At 45.3% G+C, this 26554-nt stretch overlaps 1 protein-coding gene and 1 long non-coding RNA gene across 4 annotated transcripts in view; one reads left to right on the forward strand and one right to left on the reverse strand.

The window, feature by feature from the left end:
- ARMC3 (armadillo repeat containing 3) overlaps positions 1–516 on the reverse strand; it is a 69875-nt gene extending 69359 nt beyond the window's left edge. For all 3 annotated transcript variants that reach the window (XM_064162945.1, XM_064162944.1, XM_064162946.1), the window contains exon 1: positions 404–516. The gene's annotated coding sequence lies outside the window, so the exon portion shown is untranslated. The remainder of the gene's footprint in view (positions 1–403) is intronic.
- Positions 517–6288: 5772 nt separating this feature from the next.
- The window catches only part of LOC135185815 (uncharacterized), a 40506-nt gene continuing 20240 nt past the window's right edge, over positions 6289–26554 (forward strand). Inside the window, exons 1-2 of the long non-coding RNA XR_010306630.1 lie at positions 6289–6972; positions 12992–13053. This is a non-coding gene — a long non-coding RNA (uncharacterized LOC135185815). The remainder of the gene's footprint in view (positions 6973–12991; positions 13054–26554) is intronic.

Here is a 26554-nt window from a genome sequence, read left to right on the forward strand (position 1 = left end):
AAGCAAAGATGCAGTGCTGTGAGACATGTTTTACCACTAGCTTTGGTAGAGTTAGAGAGTGGTTGGACTGGATCGTGAAGCTTTTTTTTCCAACCAAAACAATCCTCCAATTCTGCTCATTTGCCAGGCATTAATATATTAATAATTAAAACCAAGCAAGCAAGCAAAAAAAACCCCAAACTATTTGTTAATTTAGGGCACAAATAGAGGTAGCAGGTTAACAAACAGAACTAGGAGGTACAGTACATTTAACATGCATCACGTTAGCATAACATTACATGAAAGAAAGCAAATAATAAATAGAAATGTTGCTATCATCAACAAAGGGGAGAAAGCAAGCTTGCAAAGTCAATGAACAACAGAAACTAAATGCTTTATCCTGCATAAGTTAATATCAGACTACCTTACAGAGATGATAACTTCAGGTTAACAATATATCACAAAAGAGTTGTTCTGCAGATGATGCTCTTCTGCCAGCAAATCCACACTTCCTCTGGAAATTCTGGTGTGCAGATGCCCCCAAACCTTTGAAACATCAATAAACTAGGTGAGATTTCCTCCCTGTTGGCCTAATCACTTGTTAGTGTTCTTTTGTTCTTTAGAATAAGACTCCTGTGTGCAGAATTTAAATTTTCCCCCTTTCTCATCTGTTATCCATACAATCTCTTACCTTTCATCTGTCACACCCAAATTCTACACATCCTATCTGTTGCACACTGTTCTTTCTCTCTTTGTATTATGATATTTTTAAAATAAAATGTTTTTCTCTACCTTAGGAGTTTCCTTAGGGCAAGTCCCTGCAGTTTCTCGCTTCCCAGTTCAACACCTACAAATACTGTTCACAGTTACCTCCTGCTGAACTGGTCCAGCCACATGCTTCCCTACCTTTGCAGACACCAATTCCTAAGCTCCCAAGTTCCAGTAGGAAATAGTGTCAGGAGCGCCAAAGTGCAGGATTTGGTCTTCCTGGTGTTAAATTTTATTTATATAGCCAGGTGAGGGTTGGTCTCTTCTCCCAGGCAAGCAGTGACCAAACAAGAGGACACAATCTCAAGCAGTACCAGAGGAGTTTTAGGCTGATAGGAAAAAGTTATTCATAGAAAGATTGGCCTTTGGAATGGGCTGCCAGGGAGGTGGTGGAGTCACCATCCCTGGAAGTGTTTAAAAATAAAGAATGGATGTGGTGCTTAGTGCCATGGTTTATTTGATTAGATAGTGTTGGGCAATAGGTTGAACTCTTGAAGGTCTTTTCCAACATGGTTAATTCTGCGATTCTGATACCCTTCAGCTGATACTAAACCTTACAATTTTATTATACATCTTGCAATTGTCACTGCTTTTCTACAAGGTGCAGATGCTGTACTTTAGGGGGCTTGTTTATGGTTGGGGAAAATGTCAATAGACAACTTTCGACAGTCCACAGATGCATGGACCACAGTTTGCTGACACAGAGCTAAGGAATCAAACTTGTCAGGAGGCGAGGTACCACCAGGGGTTAAAGAACCACACTCATCAGGCAGTAAGGCACCAACAGAGCTGAGGAACAAAACCCATCAGGAGGTGATGCACCCACCGCAGCAGCGGACCCGCAGGCAACGGACTCTAACGGCCACCTCGGGCCCGGCACCGCCACCCTCCGCGGCGCTGGCAGCGCTGGGGCTCTATCCGGTGCCCGGCCAGCCGCACAAGCTCGCTGCGAACTGACAGCGTCGGAGCTCACCTCCTCCGCCCGCCCCAGCACCGCTGCTGCCCTCCGCATGCTTTGAAACATTGCCCCTTCCCCTGGCCCGCCTTAGGTCTGCCTCTGACCGCCTTCCGAGCCGGGAGCCGAGCCCACTCACCCGCCGCGGCCGAGCACAAGGCAGGAGCCGGAGGCCACCACGCCGCGGCGGCCGCAGCCTTGTTTCGGCAGTTGCCAGGAGACGGCCGCGGCGCATGCGCTGCCCGGCGGCCGGGAAGGAGGCACTGGCGGCGGGCAGGGCAGCGGCGGCCTGCAGGGAGCACCTGCCCTTCATCTACTCCGTTCCTGCCCTTTCTTTTCCTCTTCCCTTCCCTATCCCTAGACAGCAGTTTCCAGCATGTCCCTTTAACATGAATGCTTGCAGGCCTCAGGGAGTGCTTTCACTGTGACACAAGCATTAATCCAACCTGTGACAATTTCCCCCAGCCTCAGAGTGCTGGCAGTGTTAGAAAATGCTTACAGATTCGATTAACTCGTGCAACTTGTGCCCTCTCAGCAACTTAATAACATCTTCATTGCCTGCGACTAACACAGAGCCTTTGCGTCCTTGCCACTGGAGCCCCTACATGTGTCTTTCCTTAACTAACAAAGTGTCTTTCATAAACCAGAGAAAACCAATTAATACAGCTCACGAGCTGGCAAACTAGTTGATGATCTAACTTGTGATCACAGGAGGAAAAAGAATTTAAAAGTTCAAACGAAATTCAAGTTTGAAAGACCATCAGAGACCCTGGAGACCGCACCTCCTAGGTGGAAGAGCCATGCCCAAAACAAACCCCTCACCCTCTGAGCACACCTATTGAACTTAAGGGAAGCTGGACCTTTAACATGAAGAGAGCAAGAAACTGGCCAACAGACTGTTAGCAGGTGTTGACATGTCCAATTTCGGACTCTCCAGCAGATCTCTCTTGAACTGGGGACTCCAGTGGAGAGCTACAAGGATGATGAAGGGACTGGAACATCTCTCCTAGAAAGAAAGACTGGGAGACCTGGGGCTGTTTAGTCCAGAGAAAAGAAGGCTGAGCGGTGACCCTATAAATGACTACAAATGTCTGAGGACTGGATGTTATGGTGAAGGTGCTAGGCTCTTTTCAGAGGTGCCAGTGACAGGAACAATGGGTACAAGCTAGAACATAGGAGATTCTGCTTCAACATGAGGGCACACTTCTTTATAGTGAGGGTGATGGAACCCTGGAGCAGGCTGCCCAGAGAGGTTGTGGAGCCTCCTTCTCTGGAGACTCTCAAAACTCTCTTCAGGGGCTCTCAAAACTCTCTTCAAGGACCTCCTTGGCAAGGTGCCATGGGAAAGAACTCTGGAAGGGAGGGGGCTCAGGAAAGCTGGTCAGTGTTCAAGGATCACCTCCTCCAGGCCCAGAAGCAATGCATCTCAGAAAAGAGGAAGGCAGGTTAAGAACATGAGGAGGCCTGCAGGGATGAATAGAGAGCTCCCAGGCACGCTTAGGCGCGAGAAAAAAGCCTACAGAGAGTGGAAGCAAGAACAGATAACCTGAGACAAACACAAAGAAACTGTTTGTGCAACCAGAGCCCAGGTTAGGAAAGCTAAAGCACAGCTGGAATTAAATCTGGCTAGGGACATTAAGTGGGACAAGAAGACTTTCTTCAGGTATATTAGTGAGATCCTTCCAGAAGGAAAATGGAGAAACAGTGACAGGATTTTGATAAGGCTGAGGTGCTCAATGACTTCTTTTACTCAGTCTTCAACAGCAAGGGCTCCAACCACAATGTCCAAGTCCCAGAGGGCAAAAGCAAGGACTGGGAGAAGGAAGATCTGACCACTATAATTGAAGATCATGTTCATGAGCACCTAAGGATTCTGAACATGCATAAGTCATAGAATCATAGAATGGTTTAGGTTCCAGTTCCAGCCCCCTGCCATAGGTAGGGACACCTCCCACTAGAACAGGTTGCTCAAGGCCTCAAGTCCATGGGGCCTGATGAGATCCACCCACGGGTCCTGAGGGAACTGGCAAAAGAAGGCTAAACCATTGTCCATCATATTTGAAAGGCCATGGGCAGAATGGTGAAGTTCCTGCTGACTGGAAAAGGGCAAACATAATGCCCATCTTCAAGAAAGGAAAACAGGCTGACCCCCGGGCCTACAGACCAGTCAGTCTCACTTCTGTGCCTGGCAAGATCCTGGAGCAGATCCTCCTGGCGGCTCTGCTAAGGCAAATGGAAAACAAAGCAGAGGTGGTTGGTGGTAACCAGCATGGCTGCACCAAGGGCAAGTCATGCCTGACAAATCTAGTGGCTCATTATGGCGACATCACAGCAACAGTGCACAAGGGAAGAACAACTCACCTCTTCTGCCTGGACCTGAGTAGGGCATTTGACTCTGTCTTACATGACATCCTGGTCACCAAACCGGGAAAACACGGACTTGACGGGTGGAGCACTGCTGGATAAGGAATTGGCTGGATAGTCACACGCAGAGAGTGCTGAGCAAGGCACAGTGCCCACCCGGAGAGCAGTGCCAAGTGGCTCCCTCAGGGGTCAGTGCTGGGACCAGCGCTGTTTAACATCTTTGTCAGTGCTACGGACAGAGGAACCGAGCGCCCCCTCAGCAAGTTGACAGTAAGCTCCGTGTGCAGTCGATTTGTGGCACAGTCGATTTGCTAGAGGGCAGGGACCCATCCAGAGCAGGGGTCCTTAAACTGCGGCCTGCAGGCCGGATCCGGCCCCCCAGGGTCCTCAGCCCGGCCCGCTGGTATTTACAGACCCTCCCACACACACACTGAACCCGCCCGCCTGCCCCGCAGCCGCCAAGCGCCGGCCGGCACTGGGCGGGAACCAAACTCTAGTCCGGCCCCCGGCAGTGCCTGAGGGACAGTGAACCGGCCCCGTTTCAAAAGTTTGCGGACCCCTGAGCTAGAGGGACCTGGACAGGCTGGAGAGGTGGGCCCAGGCCAACCTCATGACATTCAACAAGGCGAGGTGTAAAGTCCTGGACCTCGGTGGGCACAATCCCAAGCACAACTCCAGGCTGGGCAGGGAATGGCTGAGAGCAGCCCTGAGGAAAAGGACCTGGGGGTCTGGAGTGATGAAAAGCAAAACATGAGCCTGCAGTGTGAGTGCAGCCCAGACAGCAACCCTGTGCTGGGCTGCAGCAAGAGCAGTGTGGGCAGCAGGGCAAGGGAGGGGATTCTGCCCCTTGGCTCTGCTCTCCTCAGACCCCACCTGCAGTCCTGTGTGCAGTTCTGCAGCCCCCAGCACACGAAGGATGTGCAACTGTTGGAGCCAGTCCAGAAGAGGGCCACGAAGATGATAAAAGGGCTGCAGCAGCTCCGCTATGAGGACAGGCCACAAGAGTTGAGCTCTTCAGCCTGGAGAAGAGAAGGCTTTGAGGAGACCTTATAGTAGCCTTCCAGTATCTGAAGGGGGCCTACAGGAGGGCTGGGGAGGGACTATTTACAAGGTCTTGTAATGACAGAACAAGGAATAATGGGTTTAAAATGGAAGAGGGGAGATTCAAACTAGATGTTAGAAAAGGCTTCTTTACAGTGAGAGAAGCAAGACACTGGAACAGGTTGCGCAGGGGGGTTATGGATGCTCCCTCCCTGAAGGTGTTCAAGGCCAGCTTGGTTGGGACCTTGAGAGACCTGTTCTAGTGAGAGGTGCCCTCCCAACTGTGGCAGGGGGTTGGAGCTGGGTGATATTTGAGGTCTTTTCCAACCTAAACCATTCTGTGATTCTATGAAAACCCATCTGGATGTGTTCATGTGCAGCCTGCCCTAGGTGATCCTGCTTTGGCAGGGAAGGTTGGACTTGATGATCTCTGGATCCAACCCCTAACAGTCTCTGATTCTTTTCACTGTATAGATGTCCCCCAGGAATTGCACATGGACTTGATGATCTTCAAGGTCTTTTCCACCCTTAATGATTCTATGATTCTCAGCTGTGGGTTGATGATGGAGAAAGCTACGCTCTAGGGATAATTGTGCTATTCTCAGGACAGGAATTCACTGTAGTATTCTCTATTGCCAGCCAGGGCTATTTTGGGAGGAACCCTCAGCCAAATTCTGAAATCAAATAACATTTGCTAGCTTGAAATGCAGCTTCATTGCTATCAGTAACTGCAGAAGCAACAGGAAACAAGAAAATAGAATCATTTTAGGGCCTCAAAGTCAGGTAATAATAGGTAAAGAAATTACAGCTGCTATCAGCTCTCCCCTGTGATTCTCTTTTAGCACAAATCTCATTGCTTTCTCCACATATTTCTTGTAAAGTTGTACTGCAAGTATAAATTTAGTTCTATTTTTATAAGCCATATCAATCTGTTGAGATCATAGCATAAAGAGGTCCTGGCCTTGATGGTTTATGTGATGATAAATGTGGCTACCACCACAGCAGAGGAGTTGGTGAGTCATCTTTAGCTACAAACAAGCCACGTGTGTGAAGGTGTGTGTTGACTTTCTTTGCTGAAGGGTTGGTAGTGGGGGAGCTACAGGGGTGGCTTGTGTGAGAAGCTGCTAAAAGCTTCCCCAGCCCCAAGCTGGACCTGCTGCTGGGCAAGGATGAGTCAGTGAGCAACGGTGGAAGCACCTCTGTGATGTTTAAGAAGTGGGGGGGGAAAAAGAATCAGGAAAAGCTGAGAGGATGGTGCTGTGAGAGAAGCAATCGTGGACACTGAAGGCAGAGAAGAAGGAGGGGATAGAGGTGCATTGGCAGAGATTCCCCTGCAGCCTCTGGTGAAGACCACAGTAAGGCAGGCTGTCCGCTTGCAGTCTATGAGGGTTAGTGGTGGAGCTCATGGACATTAATAATAGAGCCAATATCCACTTACAGCCCATGGAGGTTAGTAGCATTGCAGTGGCAGGGGAGTGAAAGACACACGAGTGGTGAACAATAATAATGAAGGCAGAGAACTCCACCACCTCCCTGAGCAGCCTGTTCCAATTGCTGACCACTCTTGCAGCAAAGAAATTGTTCCAAATATCCAACCTGGTACAGTTTTAGGCCATTTCCTCTCATTCTGTCACCTGATGCTTGGAAAAAAAAGACCAGCACCCTCCTAACTTCAGTCTCCTTTCAAGGAGTTGTAGAGAGCAAGGACATTACCCCTCAGCCTCCTCTTCTCCATACTAAATGATCCCAGTTCCCTCAGCTGCTCCTCATAAGACATCAGGAGAAAGGCTTCTACTCTTCCTTCCCCAGCTTTGTTATTTGTGCCACATTCACATCTAACCTTCAGGACTCAGCAGCACCTTCAGGTATGTCTTTGTGGCATTCTGACTACAATGCAAGTAAGATTTGATTGTGTTTCTGCTGTGTTCTATGTCCAGTGTTCTTTTCTGTTCAATTGTGTCCCAGGGAGCTAAGGATCAGGAGCACGTTTTGAGCACCTACCTATTCCAGAGTCTGAATAAAAGTGGTCTTATGATTCTGGAGGGGGGGGGAAATTATGAGGAGATTATCCTTTCCATCTTTATTTTTATCCATGTTTGCACTGTGTGACAGCCATATAATTGCAGTATTTTTGTTCTGGTTTGGCACAAGTGTATGAAGAATTTTGTTTAGTTTTGTGAAAACATTCTGAGGGTGTTATCAACAGCAGAATAAAGAGGAAACAAAGGAAGAGAGGTAATGAGAACAGTTACAAAATGCTGTGAGAATTCACAACTGAGAAATAGTGATAAAGATTTTATTGAAAAATTGTTTGTTCCAATACTAAAAAGACACAAATCTGAACAATAACTCTTTTCACTGGTCAGCAGCAATAAGACAAGGAGCAATGGCTAAAGAAGTGGAACATAGCAGGTTTCACCTCAACATGAGGAGAAACGTCTTTATAGTGAGGGTGGCAGAGCCCTGGAGCAGGCTGCCCAGAGAGGTTGTGGATTCTCCTTCTCTGGAGACTTTCAAAACCTGCCTGGATGCATTCCTGAGCACACCCTGGGTGATCCTGCTTTGGCAGGGAGGTTGGACTTCATGATCTCTGGAGGTGCCTTCCAACCTCCAAAGTTCTGTGATTCTGTATTATGCTGGAGTGGGACCAGAGGAAAGCAATGAGACTGGGGAAGGGACTGGAGGGTAAGGCTGGTGAGGAGAGGCTGAGGGAATTTGGGGCATGCAGCCTGGAGAAGAGGTGACTCAGGGGGAACCTTATCACACTCTACAACTGCCTGAAGCGAAGCTGTAGTCAGGTGGGGGTCAGGCTCTGCTTCCAGGCAACTTGCACCAAGATGGGAAGCAATGGCCTGAAGCTGTGCCAGGGGAGGTTTAAGTTGGATATTAGGAAGCACTTTCTGATGGAAAGGGGAATTAGACACTGGAATGGACTGCCCAGGGAGGTGGTGGAGTTGCCATCCCTGGAGGCATTTAAGGAAGGACTGGATGTGGCACTTAGTGGCAAGGTCTGGTCGATGTGATGGTGTTAGGTCACAGGCTGGACTTGATGATCTCAGAGGCCTATTCTAGCCACAACATTTCTGTGATTCTCCTTGAAAGGGAGATTATGTAATTAAAGATCTTTCTAGAGACTAAATACCTAATAAAACACATAAGGATTTTATTAACCACACAATTTAATGAACTTCGCTTTTGACAGAGCTGCTCTAAGACTTTAATGCTTTCCTACAGAGCAACAGGGCCAAATATCTTATCAATTTGATTAAATTTAGGTTTCTGAAAAAACAAAAACAGGTCTGGATAAAAATCATGTATGAATGAATACTGTGGAGCAACCTTTTAAATGTTTAATTTCAAAAGGGAGTTAAATGCCCAAGCTGACACTAAATCAAAGTATTTGTTGAATTTAAGTGTTGGAAATTTGCATGTTGAGGTGTTTGAAATTATCTTTCTAGTGTTAGTGAAAGCACCACTGTGGGAGCCATTTCTCATTTCCTGAAACATCAGAAGTGGAATTATTATTTGTTGGATTGCTTGTCTGAAATAATTCTTTTTTCCATTAAAAAAAAAAAATCAGTCATTATTTATGCTTTAAGAAATACCTGCTGGCATACAGTACAAACAGCCTTGTCATATAACTTGTTTTATATCAGGCTCAGAACACACTTAAAAGGAACTTTCCTTTTCTGACAAGAAGCAGCTGGCTTAGGGAGTGTCAAATTTACAACACATCATCTTGGCATTTCAGTTTGCTGTGTTACTTCACACATTAAAATATTATCAATGTATCATAGAATTGTCAGGGTTGGAAGGGACCCCAAGGATCATCCAGTTCCAACCTCCCTGCCATGGGCAGGGGCACCTCACACTAGATAAGGTTGCTCAGAGCCACATCCAGTCTGGTGTTAAACTTCAGGAATGAGGCTTCCACCACCTCGCTAAGCAACCTGTTCTGGTGTCTCACCACCCTCGTGGTGAAGAACTTCTTCCTAACATCCAGTCTGAATCTCCCCACTTCTAGTTTTGCTCCATTCCCTCCAGTCCTATCACTACCTGACGCCCTAAAAAGTTCCTCCCCAGCTTTCTTGCAGCCCCCTTCAGATACTGGAAGTCCTGAAGCAGGCTGCCCAGAGAGGCTGTGGAGTCTCCTTCTCTGGAGACTTTCAAAACCTTCCTAGATATGTTTCTGTGCAGCCTACCCTAGGTGATCCTGCTCTGGCAGGGGACTTGGACTTGATGATCTCTGCAGGTCTCTTCCAACCCCTAACGTTCTGTGATTCTGTGAATGTTCCAGGCTTGGGGCAGAGTGGCTGGAAAGCTGCCAGGCAGAAAAGGACCTGGATTTGAAGGCTAGAGTCACAAAATCTAGGAGACAGTTTATTGAACATTTGAAAGTTGATTTAATACTGTAGCATTCAGAATGAAAAATCCACTTGGTCAAAAGATTTGCTACGTTAGCTATAGATTTAGAATTCTCAGAATGTGAGGGTTTGGTCCATTTTTTTTCCTCACTAGGTTTCTGTTTGGTTCAGAGGGGAAATTGAGCAATTTTTTAACTTTCCTGCAGTTCCTCTTCATTAATCTACTCTGTAATGCACACAACTGTCAAGGCAGAAAAGAGAGTACAGAATTACACTTTCATTTTCCTTTTGCTTTCCGTGTGACTGTTAAAAACATCAGACAAATCTGCATCTGAGAGAGAAAACCTCAATATGTAGAATTTGGGGGGTTGGGGACTTGCTTAGGTTTGGTTGTTTTTTGTTTGGTTGCTTGTTTTAGTCTTGGAAACCAGGAAAGAAACAAACATTTTTAAAGCTTGAAGTTAGGGGCACAGGTTATACAAATAAATTCTCCTGTGAAAGATGCTAGTTTGTGTGAAAGTCCATTTATTGCTGTGACATCTGTGGGGGGTTTTTATAAACTAAAAATGCCTTTTACAGCTAGAAAATTGGTTCAGAGATGAGAAAGGGCATTTTAAAATTGCTTAAAATATCAGCCTATACACTGCTTTCAAATATTATCACATTCCTTAATTTAGCTGGGTTTGCCCTCTCTGCTGCACTTTCTGATGTTCATTTGTGAGTATATGTAAACAGCCTCTTATTAGGGAACTGGTTTTAAGTCAGACATATAAGGCTCTGCAGAGGGACCTGGACAGGCAAGGCTTAGAATAAGGATGCAATGTGGGGTTTAGGCTGTGTGACACGAGACACATGTAACAGCACACTCAGACCAGGAAGCTCAGAAGCACTCCTGTGACCCTGGTTCAAGCTGAAGGGGTTGATCCTGTGCTAATACTTTTGTTCATTGGAGCCTGGTGGTGTCTCTATGTCACTGTGACATAGAGGAGGACCTGAAAAGTTACTAACTGCACATCTCTGTGCCTTGGTGATCTTGAAGTAATTTCTTTTGCTAAACTTCATCTATTAAGAGTAAAAAAAATGCATTGTGGCACACAGCACAGTATGGCGGTGTAGCATCCCCAGCTGCAAGGTTTTGCAGGTCATTTCAGATGAACTAAAAAGACAAACACAGCAGCTGAATATATTGCTGCACTCTGCAGCTCGTGCCTTCGTTGACCAATCAAGGGGGCCAACAGCAAATGCACAACCCTCTACCAAAAAAAGATATTTTTACGTGTTCTTTTTCCACTGCTGTTACCCTGAAGTAAAAGATACCATCACAGCCAGAGTAGAACTACTTGCTGGTGTTCAGCTCTCTTTATAGTGTCTCAGCTTCTGCAGTGGCTTATAGATTTTCACTTCTATCAGTGTAACTGCAGGATGATGAGCTAAGGGAAGTGCTTGGACACTTAGAATAGCTCAAGCAGTAAGACAGATGATAGGAAGTAAGCAAAAGTAATAACAGTAAATAAGCACCGTGAGTGCATCAGAGTCAGCAAGGGGACTAAGTGGCATTTGGCTATCCTTAGCACCCATGAGCTGTGTGCTCTTCTGCTTATGATGCAGCTGTGGAGTTGCACCAGTTTACCTCTCTACAGGCTGTATTTGCATCAGCCTTGATGTTAAGGAGGCTTTTGCATATTAGGATGTTCCTGAAGAGCTGCACAGCAGTTGGGCGTCGCACCAGTGCTCCACTGTGGGTGTGACCTGCTGCAAGCCCTAGTAAAACAGGAGTGTGTGAAGTACCAGAGAAAAACGTTAAGCTGGGGGTTTGCAAGAGTTATTTGTAGGCTCTTCTGACTTAGCTGAGTGAAAGAGACAGCACCAGTTCTGAAAGAAATAATATTTGTATTTATGATGACAATTACTCTTAATCTCTCCCTAAATGGCACTCTTCCATCTTTAACGTGAGCTGCTACCCCAGAAAGCTTTGCTTGTAGATAATTGTGCTGTTGGTAATCAAGCTGGTGTGATGTGTCTAACAGACCTGTATCTTACAGCTCTATCTAATTTGCTCTTACAGGAAGTCATTTCAGTGATTGCTTGGGTTGGTTGTGCTGTTTGGGTTTTTTTTTCCATTCACTGTGCCAGGAATGAAGATGTGGCAGATAAACCCACACTTTGTTCCGAGCTCTTGTCATCAAGACACCTGGTTTGAAGATGTGCTGGATTTGTGATGATTTCCTTTCTAAGCATTGAAATCCATACACTAAACCTGCTGTTTCTTGCTTGCTGTGCGTGGCTGCATGTTCAGCTTGAGCAGGGAGGAGACAAGCTTGCTTTCTTGCAGGGGGAAATCAGATTTTAAAAGCATTTAGAAGATGATGGCTGGTGCCTGCTTGCAGACCTGCCAGCATATTTTAATTTTTAGCTTCAGCAGATTGTATTGCATGTCTTCTGGCCTGCTGGTATCAAAGTGTGGTTTTAGCAAAGACAACCGTGGTCATTCTTCTCCTCGGCCAGCCCCAGTTTTGAGAGCTGTGTTTTGGTTGCTGCTCAGGCAGCCCACGCAGTCAAGCAAAGGGTTAAGCGTTCTCTCCTTGTGACAGTTCCTCAGTTGCTATAGATTAGCAGAGCTGACTTCAGCAGAAGCAGATCTATTTCCAGAAGCTCAGGATATGGTCTCTTGAGCTATATTAGAATTAAACAAACTTGTTCAATTAGCAGCAATTACCTTTGACAGTGAAGGGATAATAGAGGATCTTGCTCATAGCTGCCCGTCTTTGATCTTAGGCCACTGAACCATTTAACGATTCTGTTTGGTTTGCTGCTGCAAGCTACCAACACGACAAAAACAATTTAGAAACAATGAGTTCTATGATTTTCAAAGGCCTCTGCCACTCAGTGCTGCTGCCTAAATCTCTTTGTGTGTGACTCAGGAGGCAGTGGCAGCAAGAAGAGCTGCAATGAGAAACGGCAGAAAGAAAAGAGGCGTGAGGGGAGCAGGGGTGGGGGTGAAGGGGCTGAAAGGGATCTCTTGATGGCAAAGCTGAGGCATGAGTGGTCAGAGAAATAAATCAAAGGTGGGATTGCTTATTCTGCTGGCTTTTCCTGGATTTGTGCAGGAGGCAGGGACATATGCTTAGGATTAAAGCTAATGTGCCTTTCAAACAAAAAAAGCCGTCTCTGGGGTTTATGTTTTCTGTCCTCAGAACTCTCATATTCAGCATTGAAGTTGGTAGCAGATATACAGGAAAAGAAAAGTCTCCCTTCGGGTGTCCTGGACTGGACATAAAGGATGTGGATGAAACCTTTCCCCAAATGAAAATGTGATACCACTTCTTATCTCTAGCTAGCTCAGCTGCTGCTTAGTATTACAATAGACGTTCTCTCTTTTCTTCTGTAAAGTGTTGCCAAATACATCCTGTAACAAAGGCTCAGAGTAACACAGGTGCTGAAGGGCAACACAGGCTGGAACAAGAAATATTTCGTACTCGGCAGGCCTATAGATAACTGAAACTTCTTTTTTCATTTTCAGGAGTACTCCGTGCTGATGCCCTTTTGCTTACTCAACTGTCATAAGCAGTCAATCCATGCAAAGTAAGTCATAGTGAATCCTGCTTATTAACAATTAATAGCCGAGAAGATTTCAAAGCTATCAGAAAATGGAAACCACTGGTGTGGGTTTATACAGTCATACAAATGACATTTAGAGTGCTATTCATAATATTCAGTCCTGTCTTTCTCAGAATAATCTGAAAGCCCTATCATAATGATTAAACAGCTGTATTTCTGTTATTATTCTGACAGGTTTATCAGCACAGCATATTTCAGATTTCTCTAAACTATAACAAGATATGACAGGCAAGCTAGATGAGAAGGGATAAACATCTTCATGGAGGAAAAATTGGAGTAATTATATATTGCACTTATAAGACAGGGATGTTGTTAGAAAGCAAGACAAGCAAAGAAATTACAACCATTCCAAGGCCACAGACAAGGTGAACTAAAGATTCTGCTTCTTATAGTTGCCAACTGGAACATACTTGCTATGGCATAGAGAGATTGAAGTGAGACAGAAAACAGGAAGCTCTTTCACATGGCAGGCGACTGTAATGGGTGTCACAAACAAAACCTAGCCATTTTTATTTGTCCCTTTCATTGTGCTAATGAGACTCTCTTGCTTATAAAGGGTTTCACTTGGCCATTGAGCTTTCTGCCAGCTCAGAAATTGGCTAGGACTATACAGCTGTATTGTATGTTTTAGCACCTGTTGTTATGGTCATTACTCAGGGATAGTGACAATTGCCCTTTGGTCTTTTGTACATGTTGTTCTTTCCAGCTTCTCTATGGCTTATTGTTTTTTGTGCTCTGAACCTGTCATCTTCCCAGCCTGAATAATTTTCTCGCTGTAGGACAGTTAGTGCCTCATCAGTCAAATACTTCACTGTGGAAATGATTTATTCCAAGCCGTGGGGTTTTACAAAACTAGCAAGATCACTTTCCTGAATGACACAAATGATGCCATTACTAAATATAATGCAGAGGAATTTATTGCACTGTCTGCTTTATCATAAACAGCAAGTGCTGTGCCTTGCATGGTGTCAGGTAGCATTGCTTCAGGGTCCATTTATTTCAGTACCTGTGAGAATGCTGCCCTAAGCCAGGGAACAGAAGAAGCATTGAGTGATGACTAAGGTAGAGCTGCTCCCAGAAAGTATATCCCCTAGCAGGACCTCTGTGAGTGGGAGGCTTCCTTAGGATGATGTTGACTTGCAACAGCTTCATTCCTGCTCCATGACCTCATGCACCAAATCAAAAGATATATGTAAGTGCTCAATGTATGTATCGGATGCCCAGCTGCAAGGGAATGCCAGGGGGGTGCCAACTGTGTGAACCCTGGAAGCAGTGTGAAATACTTGGCAGATCTTAAGTCTAAATTCAGTGGCACGGTGGATCCGATTGCCACAGGCTAGCATCCTGTACAGCCACTCACATCTTTTGGATTCACAGATGCATAAAATGGGTTGGGTAGGAAGGGACCTTAAATGTCATCTTGTTCCAATCCTCCTGCCAAGAGCAGGGACACCTTTCACTACACCAGATTGCTCAAGGCCTAATCCAACCTGGCCTTAAACACATCCAGGGAGGAGACATCCACAGCCTCCCTGGACAACCTGTTCCAGTGTCTCACCATCCTGACTGAAAAGAATTTCTTCCTAATGTCCAGTCTAAATCTCCTCTCTTCAAGCTTAAAGCCTTTGCCTCTTGTCCTGTAACTACAAGCCCTTGTCAGAAGTCCCTTCCCAGCTTTCTTGTAGCCCACTTCAGGTACCAGAAGGATGAAAAACATAGAAGGCTGTGACCACATTTGGTTTACTGTTCCAGAAGCAACATACAGCAAGAAGATGAGCTGGACATCAATGGATTTTTTAAATTCTCTGCTAAGGAAGGGGAGAACACAGCAATAAATTAAACGAACAAAAATTAGATAGAGTGTTATAGCAAGTGAGCCAAACCCAGAAAAGAATCTTTCCTTAGATGTACAAACGTGAGTTAAACTTTATGTCAGAGTGCTTTTATGAAGCTGGTCATACCTGTCAAGTCCAGTCTGTACTGAATATCCTGTGCTGAGCACTGATTATCTGGATGTATCTAGGGGTATTTGGGTGAGTTCAGCATGCAAATGTGTTGGCTGATAGAGACAGTATTATTTAAGATTTTGCCAATGGTTATTCTCACAGGGAGCTGAGCAGTTAATTATGGTCTAGCACCTTGGAGTTGTCTGGTGGGCAAGGCTTTCTGTAACGTTGATGAACACTACACTCATTTTTTCCTGACAGAGTCTGTATTCATATTTCTCCTCCTCTACCTTGTTTTGAACTTTCCAGTAAAAAAAAAAAGTCAATCCAAAAATGACCAAAGATATAGGAAGTGACCTGTGCTTACTTCCTTTGAAATGAGAATCTCCGTTCCTATCAGCAGATTTGAGTTCTGTTGACCATGTTGTATGAGGTCCAGCTACAAATGCTTCTAACTTTCAATTCTGCAGATTCCAGTACAAAGCTAATTGATCAATTCTATTACTTATCTTCCCTTACTGGAGCTATTCTTTGCCAGACCACCTTGAAAATGAGGATTTTTTTTTTTTCTGGATGTTATCAATCCTGAATTTAATTCTCTTTTTATTCAGGATAAGATAAACCAAATGCCAGGTTTTAGCCAGCTGATTGTCAGTCCGAAAGGGATAGAGGCAATGTAAGAGGAGATGCTGCTTGGAATTTTTATTCTGAAGACATGAAATATCCAGAGCTGTTGCCTAACAAAGGCTTCTGCTTTCTCTAACAATTTTGTAGACAGATAGCTGAAGACAAGTATCCAATAACTTGTAGCTTCATATCCAGCTTGATTGATAAAGTTCTTTCAAATCACGGTCTAAACACGCTCCAAAAAAAGTGAAAAGAGCATGAGATAAAATCAAAACATAGATCTTCCCCAGTGAAATAGAGCTCATGTGTTTATGGCTTGTAACTGATCACAGAATCACAGAATGTTAGGGGTTGGAAGGGACCTCCAGAGATCATCAAGTCCAACCCTCCTGCTAGAGCAGGATCACCTAGAGCAGGTTGCACAGGAATGCATCCAATCAAGTTTTGGAAGTCTCCAGAGAAGGAGACTCTACAACCTCTCTGAGCAGCCTGTCCCAGGGCTTCAGCAACCTCACCATAAAGAATTTTCTCCTAATGTTGAGGTGAAACCTCCTGCATTCCAGCTTGTAGCTGTTGCTCCTTGTCCTCTCACTGGACACAACTGACCTTGTCTCCTGGCTTCTTCTGGACGATCTGTGTATATGTCCAGGAATTCTGATCAGGACCTTCAGGTGCAGAGGCAGGATGTAGTGCAGTCTCACATGATGTCACACTGGCCACACAGGCCGATTGCGTGCAGACATCCAGGGTCTGCTCCTGGTAACTCACAGCAGTGGAGTTTACCAGGTAAGCAGTAAGGCAGTGTGCAACACAGCAGACAGAGCAGGCAAAGAGCAGGGAAGCAAAGCAGTGAAGCAAAAGCAGGTTGTTCACCTGTGTATCTCCATTTATCAATGTGGGCTGAGATTAATTGCCCTTTGGACATGGAATAGCCAATCAGGATGGCAGTTAGCCAAACCATACCATATTAGGCAAAGCCACAGGCTCACTTTTCCCTAATTTGGGAAAAGCACAGGCCTTGCACTAGGCAGGCACAAGCTAAGTGTGTGTACCTTACACTACAGGACTCTGAGAAGGCCAGACATTTACCCTTAGAAAAGAGCATGTCCATAGTATCTATGGAACATCTCTCTTGTGAGGACAGACTGAGGGAGCTGCTTGGAGAAGAGGAGATTGAGAGGTGATCTCATCAGTGGTTATCAATATGTAAAGGGTGAGTACCAGAAGGATGGAGCCAGTCTCTGCTGGGTGATGCCCAATGATGGGACAAGGGACAATGGGTGGAAGTTGAAGCACAGGAAGTTTCATTTAAACATGAGGAGGGTTTTTTCCCCTGTGAAGGTGACAGAACACTGGAACAGGCTGCCCAGTGGGGTTGTGGAGTCTCTCTCTCTTTGGAGATATTCTAGACCTGCCTGGATGCATTTCTGTGTGATCTGGTCTAGGTGATCCTGCTGTGGCAGGGGGGAATCTTTTGAGGTCCCTTCCAGCCCCTGATATTGTGTGATTCTGTGATCTGGCAGCTTCTTCAAAATGCACAGTAACTGAGATGTTTGGGGAGAATGTGAGGAGGCTGGGAGGAAGGACCCGGTCACAGACTGTGATTTGCCAAGCAGATCTGCCAGCACAGGCAAGCAGGTCCTGGTGGCAGGATTTGACAAATGGGCAAGCAAATCTGCTGTGCTATGGTGAGACACAGAAAGGCAGTGATGTCAGAAGTGTGGTCAGGGAATGCAGCCACTGGATGTTGTCTATACTCAGTGGAGAGAGGGGTATGTATAACAGATGGCATGAGAGCATCAGTAGTCAATTAATCAGGATGCAAGATAATGAGGATCCAGATGACAGATTTAGTGTGTAGATGCAGACAAGCTAGACATGAGAAGTATTGCAGCAATTGGAATAGCAACCTGTGCACGTGGGCTTAGAGTTTGGTTGGGAAGGACTTCTGGATGTCATCAAATCCAGACCCTTGCTCATAGAAGTACAGCTTTCAGTGGGCAGCCCGGCCCGATACAGGAATGGATTCCTACACTTTCTGGGCAACCTGTTCCCATCCCTAAGGATCTTCATAGAGGTGTGGGTTTTTTGTTTTTTTTTTTCTCTGTCTACAGAGAGTTCCTTTTGTTGGAATCTGACTTGTCTCTTTTCATTTCACTCCAGTGGTCAGAGAAATCTGGCTTCATCCTTTCTGTAAGCCCAGTTAGGCACCTCAAAGCTGCAGCTGGATTCTCACCTAGCCATCTTTTCTCCAGGCTAAACAAACCCAGATACCTTAGCTTCCCAACATGAGCTGGCAGCATTCACTTGAAGCCCAAAAGACCAACACTATCCTGGGCTGCATCAAAAGCAGTGTGACCAGCAGGGTGAGGGAGGTGATTCTGCCCCTCTGATCAGCTCTTGTAAATCTACACCTGCAGTACTGGCTTAGTTCTGGAGACCCCAGCATAAGAAGGACAGTGAAGTGCTGGAGCAGGTCCAGAGGAGGCCATGAAGAACCTCCCCTTTGGGGAGAGGCTAAGAGAGCTGGGGCTGTTCAGCCTGGAGAAGAGAAGGCTCTGGTGAGGGGTTAGAGCAGCCTTCCAGTACCTGACGAGAGCTACAGGAAAGCTGGGGAGAGACTTTTTACTATGCGTGGAATGATAGGATGAGGGGAAATGGATTGAAGCTGAAAGAGGGGAGATTTTAGACTCTTCTTTCCAGGGAGGCTGGTGAGACACTGGCACAGGTTGCCCATGAAGGCTGTGGATGCCTCCTCCCTGGAGGTGTTCAATGCCAGGTTGGACAGGGCCCTAAGCAACCTGGGCTACTGGGAAGTGTCCCTGCCAATGACAGGGGGTTGGGGCTAGATGATGTTTAAGGATGCCTTCCAGCCCAAACCATTCTATGGTTCAACTTGTAGGTGATGCTTCTGGTCCATTAAGCATCCTGGTGACTGTCTGCAGGACTTGGTTCACTATGCAGATATCTTTCTTGTACTAGGTTTGCCAAAACTGGAGACAAATGTTGAACAGAGGAACCACTCACTTGTGCCAGCTAACTATGCTGCTGATACTGCAGCCTCGAGTGGTGGTAGCACTGTTGTGACACTGACATTTAGAGCCAGGGAACAGGGGGTCTGCAGGGAAGTGGTCTTAGATACATAGAATTGGTCTGGTTGGAAAGGACCTTGAAGATGATCAGTCCTGTGATTCTGTGGATTTCACATATGGTGTATAAATAAAAAGCTGTATCTATTTTAAATGTATTTTAAATCCAATTAACCTCAAGTACAGCCTATGAACATTCAGCAGGTCCATCCATGACTGGAAAGAAATCCTTTGCTTTTGTAAACTTCTCAGTGTAGTTGTCCAGCAGAAATTTATCAGTGAGTGTTGTGACTGAAGCTTACACTTTGTGACCCAGGAGATATGCATGTAAAAAGCTGTGAGCAGGACAGTATAAGTAACAGTGACTTCGTATCCAGGATGAAACAAGAATCCCATTTCTTAGGCTTGGTTTTCATTTACAGTGCTATGATGAAATCATTGTCCCTTGGAAGATGTTGAGGACCCTCAGGACATGAGTTTTAATTTTTAAAGTAATATGCAAGCTCTCAAGGTTCTTAATGTGTTGCAATAAGTGTACCTTAAAACATTATTCTTTTTCAATGCAAACCAGATGGTAGCAATCCAGAGAACTTAATCTAAAGCAGCCTTGATCTGTGTCTGTAGTCCTGCCACAATCTCTTTTCCTTAGCTGGTTAATTCTCTTGTAGTCTGAAATCAAAAGGCAGATATCAGAGATATGTGAAAACCTCTATTTCCAGTTGTTACATTCTGACCAGCAACACTTGGTCAGATCTTTCTTGTATTTTTTTTTATTTTTGCTAAGAACCATGGAGGATATTAACAAGTGATAGGAGAAAAGGAAATTACCTCAGGTAGCACTGGAAGAGGTTTAGTTTGGAGATTAGAAGCATCTTATGGTCTAGTTGACTGGATAGGGTTGGGGGATAGGTTGGACTGGATGATCTTGGAGGTCTCTTCCAACCTGGTTGATTCGATGATTCTATGATCTTCTTCCCTGAAATGGTTCTCCACCACTGGAACAGGCTGCCCAGGGAGGTGGTTGAATCCCCACCCCTGGAGGTGTTGAAAGGAGGCAGAGATGTGGTGCTGAGGGATATAGTTTAGCACCAGCCTTGGTACTTAGAAAATAGTTGGGCTCAACGATTCTAAAGTTCTTTTCCATCTGACATATTTCTGTGATTCTTTGGTATGCCTTGGGCTTTGCAGCAGATTAATTTTAGGCTCTGTCATGATCTCCTCTTCAGTATTTACAGTCTGCAGCAGCGGAAGTTGCTGTGCTGTTCGAGGATGACCTTCTGATGCCATCTATCAAGTGCACAAACTCTGCCAGTATATGCCTCTTTTTTTTTTTCCAGTTGTTTTAGTTCTGATTAATGCTAGCATGAAATCAGAGTCAGACCAGCAGAATTATGGTGGATTTGAGTTCACTTATGTATTTATTTCTATTCCAGTCACTCTACTTTTAATACTAGGTGATATATATAGGGAAAAAACCCCCAACAGTTCTCCCAAAACACAGAAAGTAATCGGATATAGAACACATTAATAAAATAAAACTGCATTTGCAGGATTTAAATAAACCATGGGTAAAAGCTTTGTGAGGGAATTTAAATCTTAACCAAGCTGAGCTGCAAAACCTCACAGCCCTTCTCAGCCCCTTTCAGGCTCTCCATGGTGAAATGTATCCCACCTCTCCCTACTTTCAGCCTCACCCTTGGTCATGTCAGAGAGTTGAAGCAAAGGAGAGATGAACGCAAGTGCTCAGGTGTGAAAAACAGTTTGTGAGAGATCTGCCAATACTTTCTTAAAGGGCTAAAATATCAGTCCTCTGGAGAGTCACTGCCTAATGGCAAACAGCACCCTGCTAGCTTCACATTAGCAAGTAATTTGGTGCTCTAAAAGGAGCAGTTGATGAAGTAAGCAGCACCGAGGCCTGTGCAGCCATATTATGTGCAGGTCAAGGCTGTTAACTTCAGAGCAGCTTTCATTTAGTCTGCTAACCAAGTGGCATCCTGGGCCTCAAGAAAAGTGCCTCCATCAGGTCTAGGGAGGTTATTCTCCCAGTCTGCCTAGTGAGACCACACCTGGAATACTGTGTCAAATTTTGGGCTCCTCAGTTCAGGAGAGACAGGGACCTGTGGGAGAGAGTCCAGCAGAGAGCCACAAAGATGACTGGAGGACTTGAGCATCTCCCCTATGGAGAGACTGAGAGCCCTGGGCCTGTTTAGTCTGGAGAAGGCTGTGAGGAGATCTCATTAATGTGTACAAATATCTGAGGGGTGGGTGTCAAGTGCCTGGGGCCAATCTCTTTTCAGTGGTCAGCAGTAATAGGACAAGGAGCAACAGCTACAAACTGGAACAGAGAAGGTTTCACCTCAACATGAGGAGAAACTTCTTTGCAGTGAGGGTGACAGAGCCCTGGAGCAGGCTGCCCAGAGAGGTCATGGAGTCTTCTCTGAAGACTTTCAAACCCACCTGAACGCATTCCTATGTGAACTACCCTGAGCGATCCTGCCTTAGTAGGAAGGTTGGACTCAATGATCTCTGGAGGTCCCTTCAAGCCTCTAAGGTTCTGTGATTGTGAACCACCACAGTCATCACCATAACATGTGGTCTGGAGGCATTTGAGGCTAAGTTAGCAAGCAGTGTGCTGCAAGAAAAACAGACCATAGTGAAGTAGGTGATAGATATCCCATTCCTGGAAACATTTCAGGTGAGCTTGGACAGGACTCTGAGCAATCTGCCCTGGCTGCAGATGTCCCTGCTTGTTGCAGGGGTGTTGGACTGGATGACCTTCAGAGATTGCTTTGAAACTAAAGCATTCTCTGATCCTGTGAGGTATTACTGTTGACCCTCCATCCTCTCCGAGAGTTAAACCTTGTATGATTTGGTTGTGAACTTGGAACTTTAACTTCATGACGTTAACATTGGCTTCTTAAAAGAAAAAGCACCCCCACATCTGTATCATCATAGAATGGTTTGGGTTGGAAGGGACCTCCAAAGGTTGTCTAGTCCAGCCCCTCCACAGTCAGAAGGGACATCCTCAGCTTGATCAAGTTGCCCAGAGCCCTATTGAGCCTCACCCCCTCTCCAGGGATGGGGCCTCAACTACCTCCCTGGGCAACCTGTTCCAGGGTTCAGCTACCCCCATGGTGCAGAACTTGTTCATAATATCCAATCTAAATCTCCTCTTCTCTAGTTTATAAGCCATTGGCCTTCATTCTATCACTACAGGCCTATCACTACAGGCCTTTGTAAATGTCCAAACTGGTCTGCCTGGAGAAGCAGGCACATATTTCACATACCACAGGTGCTAAGGGCTGATCAGCTTAGGCTCCTACTGCAGTGGAAATGGTGGTTCTGTGCATAGAGCAGTGGACAGTAGCTAGGTAGGGCAGATCTTTGCAGGAGGTGTCCAAGACTGCTGCTAGTGCACATGCTGCAGATGCTGGCCTGGTGGTGCAGGAGGCAATGAAGGAGGGATAATCTCCACTTAAAACATGACAGAAACAAAAGAGAACAAGGCTTGGGATCACCAGCATAGGATGAATTTCAGAAGCTTTTTATCTTTGATGAAATGCTGCTTTAATTGTTTCTCTTTGAAACGTATCTCAGTTTTGATAGCTCCTTTTGTGCAGAAGGAGCAATGTTCAGCCCTTAATGCACTGGACAGAGAGATCTGGGATTTATCTGCCTCTGATTCCCTGACTGACCTCCAGCTAATCATTTCTTCTCCCTGTCTCAGTTTCCTTATCTGTAAAGTGGAGTTAATAATCCTTCCTATCTCGCACTCTAGAGTGAAGTTAGACAATTCAATTAATAGTTGTAAAACTAATTTAGCTTCTGGGGCAGAAAGTGATAAAAAACTATAAGAAATTATTCATAAGTGTGGTAAGGCATCGCTGTCCAAATCTGAGGAACAAATGTTCTGCTTCAGATTTCTCCTAGCTTCTGCTACCTTACTTCCATCATCATTGTTCTTTTTTAGCCCACATATTTGTATTGATGTGAGTGATATCTTGTCAAATGGAAATATCAGTATCTAAAGAGTGCAGGGCAAGAGGATGGGGCTGGGCTATTGTCAGTGGTGCCCAGTGATGGGCAATGGGCACAAACTAGAACACAGGAGGCTTCACTCAAACATAAGGAGAAACTTCTTCAGCAGCAGTGTGTCAGAGCACTGGAACAAGCAGCCCAGAGAGATTATGAACCACAGAATCCTCCTTCTCTGGAGACTTTCAAAACCATGTGGCTTGAAGTAGATGATCTCTCAGGTCCCTTCCAACCTAAGTCATTCTATGATGTAATTTTAATCACCTTCTTCCAGGCTCTTGTGAGTCTTGGTAACAAACTGCTGAGTGTTCTATCTTGTCAGATGACTTTTCTAAACTTGAGTAACTAGAAATGTACGGTTGAATTTCTCTCCAATCTTCCAAAGCTAGGGTGAAGCTGAATTTATCCTGTCCTCCTGCTCTCTCTGTATACCTTGCAGTCAGTCTTAAATGGCATTATTACATATTATATTTTTCAGAAAAAAAAGGGTTTGTTTTTCTGGTTTCAGGATGCATTCAGCTAATGAGCAGCCATTCAGCCTCTCTCGTGGCCTCTTGTTCCCTTCTTCTGCTGCAGCAGTTCCATCTTCTGCAAGTGAAATATTCATTGGGTCAGAGCACCTCTGTAGCTGCAGCGTTCGCCTGAGATGTTAGAGTGGAGGCTCAAGTCTCTCTTTCAATGACTATTGACCTATTTATGCAAAATTAAATGAGTACAACAGGAGGGAAGGAGAAGGCCTTTCCTCAATAACCGTTAGACCAGATGATGGAGAACTCACAAGTGAGGTGTGACTCCAGCAGAGGAGTGGAGATATTCAAGGTCAGGCTTGACAGGGCTCTGAGCAACCCTATCTAGTGGAGGATGGCCCCTGCTCACTGCAAGGGGGTTGGACTACATGACCTTTGGAGGTACCATCCAAATCAAACCATGCTGTGATTTTGGTTTCAGTTTCCTGCCCTACACGAGATCTGTGTCTGCTCAGTTTTTGGCTTCCTGGGAGAAGGCCAGGTGAGTTTGGTCAGACATTTGGTTCTTGTCCAAAGGGGTACAAATATTCCTACCTCTTCTCTACTCAGATACTTGTTTTTCTCTGAGTATATCAAATAGGTTGAGGTAGCTACTGCACCTCTGGGACTAACTGAGGTACAAGAATCACAGAATTATAGAATGGTTTGGGTTAGAAGTGATCTTAAAGCTACACCTGGTTCCAACACCCCTGCCATGGCCAGGGATATTTTCCACTAGCCCAGGTTGCTCAAAGCCTAATCCAACCTGGCCTTGAACACCTCCAGGGAGAGGGCATCCACAGCCTCCCTGATCAAGCTGTTCCAGTGTCTCAACACCCTCACTCTTAAGAATTCTGTTCTGCTATCGAGTCTGAATCTTCCCTCTTCCAGCCCAAAGCCACTACTCCTCATGCTGTCATTACAAGTCCTTGTAAAAAGTCTCTCCCCAGCTCTCCTGTAATCCCCATCAAGCACTGGAAGGCTGCTCTAAGGTCTCCACAGAGCCTTCTCCTCTCCAGGCTGACCAGCCCCAATTCTTTCCCACAGGGAAAGTGTTCCAGCCCTCTGATCATTTTTATGGCCTACTCTGGACCTGTTCTAGCAGTTCTGTGTCACTCTTATGCTGGGAGCTCTAGAACTGGACACAGTACTCCAGGTGAGGTCCCACCAAAGCAGAGGGACAGAATCCCCTCCCTGTCCTGCTGCTCTTGCTGCTTTGGATGCAGCCCAGCACACAGCTGTCTTCTGGGCTGCCAGTGACCATTGCTGGCTCGTGTTGAGTTATTCATCAACTGGGAGCCCCAAGTCCTTCTCCTCAAGACTGCTCTCAATCCACTCCTCACCCAGCCTGTAATGACTGTGGTTGCAGAAAAGCAGTTGTGTTCCAGCACAATCATGAGAATTGGTTCCAGGGTGATTCTCTAAAAAGTCTGTCCTGATGCAGCCTGTTCTGTAGAAAGGCAACTAAATGACAACTAAACTTGAAGTTGGCCAAAATACTGTGAAGTTTGGGCCTTCTTCTCCCCACCTGTGAAAGCCACTCCAGAGAAGACTCTAGTGGCCAGTCTAGATAGGCAGATGATCATCCACTGAAGGGCACATTTTCAAACTCATCAAATGAAGGCACTTGAGAGAGAAGTAATTGGAAAGAGAGCCAGTGCACTTCATGTAAGGAAATTAATTTCTCTTGGTTGTGGCATTGACCTGTCCTTACTGTTCCTGCAATGGGAAGCAAATGCCAGCTGCTTGATAGCATTCCTGTTTCTAGTTTGCCTCATCAGAAACAAATCTTTTCCCGTGTAGTTTTCTTTTTTGGCAGGCTGTTTTTTCTTCACAGCCTGAGCTGACAGTTTCCAGTGGCTCTATTATAACTCATACAGAGGCTTCGGAGGGCTTCATCTGCCCTACCTTTGGATGGCAACAGCAAGAGACCACTTTCAGACTTCAGTTGTTCTAAACTCCTTTAATACTCAGCTGCTAGGAAATAGACACTTGAAGGGGATGGTCCAGTCCACCTGTCCTGCTTTAGGATGTGATGACTGGATTGTCAGTGCTCAGAAAGTAGTTCAGACTAGTCTGGATGAAGAAGACAGTTCTGAGTTGAAAAAAAACCTCTTCTGAGATGTTCTCCCTCTATGTTCTTTGGTGTTCTGTAGGTTTTAGAAGCAGTGTGCTTCTAAGCACAAAAAAGAAGTCTTCAGAGAATTGCAGTCTCTAAAAGAGAAGGGAAAGAAGGAAGCTTGAAGCCAGTGCTGGAGAGCTATCAAGTTTCTCTGAATTATTAACAGCAACTGCATTTCTTTTAAAGATGATAATGGTCAGTGATATATTTAGCTTCCAACACTTTCAAAGGGAGAAAGAAAATAGCTATATCTGAATGAACATATTCAAGAGAAGAGATGTAGTGACAGATAATGCTGGTGTTAGCTATACTATAACCAGAGAAAGGAGTGACAGCAACCCATTGCAGTGACAAGGTCAGGATATTCTTCGAGTGATACCTGCAGAGTACATTTTACTTGAGTGATAGAATCAAGGAAACCTTTAAGATCATCAACTGCAGCCTTCAGCCTAACATCATCACCATTAAACCATGTCCCACAGTGCCATGTCCACACACTTCTTGAACACTTCCAGGGATGGTGACTCCACCACCCCCCTGAGCAGTCTGTTCCAGTGCCTGACCACTCTTTCAGTGGAGAAATTTTTCTTGATCTCCAATCTAAATTTCCCCTGGTACAATTTCAGGCTATTTCCTCTTTATCACCTGCCCCCACCTGGCTCCAAGCTGCTTTCAGGGTGTTGCAGAGAGCAATGAGGTTTCCCCTCAGCCTACTTTTCTCCAGACTAGATTAATTCTAGCATTACTAGAAAGTAGCAATAAACTGATGTATTTCAGTGTATGAAATAGGAAGTATGACCTGCTTCCCTGAGCATGCATTCCTTACATCCTGCAAAGAGTAACAATGCAGAATAATTGGGACCATTTTCTAATAGAAGAGCAAACTCTGATGTTACATCCAGAATTTCTGATGAGAGCTTAAGTACTTGGTTTGACAATTCAAATCTTTCCTTTTTTGAGGAGCAAATTTTTCTTTGCTGTTATTTCATTATAGTTATCTGTCAAAATCTTTTCCATTTCAAGCAATCACTTGAAAATGGCAATTCACTGAACTCCTTCCCATCTCAGGAAAGCATGATTTAATCTGAGAGCAGAGAAACCACTGAGCTTTGCTCTAAGCTATTAAAACTTGTCTGTGCT

The sequence above is a fragment of the Pogoniulus pusillus genome, chromosome 23 (genome assembly GCF_015220805.1).
Source record: "Pogoniulus pusillus isolate bPogPus1 chromosome 23, bPogPus1.pri, whole genome shotgun sequence".
In the NCBI taxonomy this organism is placed as follows: Eukaryota; Metazoa; Chordata; class Aves; order Piciformes; family Lybiidae; genus Pogoniulus; species Pogoniulus pusillus.